The following is a 552-nucleotide window of genomic DNA, read 5'->3' as shown; positions in this document are numbered from 1 at the left end:
AACTGAGATAAACACTAGCAAGTACTAGTAAAGTACTTTTCAACAACTTAAACTGTCACAACCCTAATGCTTTCAAAAGATAAGTTTTTCTTCTACAGTTTGGTTTGAAATTCGCGCAAAGCTACACGAGTGCTATCTGCGCTAGCCGTCCCTAATTTAGCAGTGATAGACTAGAGGGAAGGAAGCTTGCCAACACCACCCTCCGCCAACACTTGGACTACTCTTTTACCAGCGAATAGTGAGATTGACCGTCACATTATAAAGCCCCCACGGCTGAAAGGGCGAGCCTGTTCGGTGAAGGGGATTCTAACTCGTGACTCTCAGATTGCGAGTCGAGCGCCCTAACCACCAGGCCATGCCAGGTCTACCTTCTACAAAAATTAACAGGGAGTCCGAGTTTTTAACAGAGCCTAATTTGAGTATTGTCGTTATCAGATCTTTAGTAAACCGTTCTTAAAAAATTCTGAAATAAAAGATGGTTAGTTATATCTGTATGTCTTACTTTTCTTTCATAAAGGTATTCCTTTCATCCGCATAAGGCTCAAATAGGGT

This window comes from Limulus polyphemus, unplaced genomic scaffold (assembly GCF_000517525.1).
Source record: "Limulus polyphemus unplaced genomic scaffold, Limulus_polyphemus-2.1.2 Scaffold4485, whole genome shotgun sequence".
In the NCBI taxonomy this organism is placed as follows: Eukaryota; Metazoa; Arthropoda; class Merostomata; order Xiphosura; family Limulidae; genus Limulus; species Limulus polyphemus.
Note: the sequence above shows the minus strand (reverse complement) of the source record.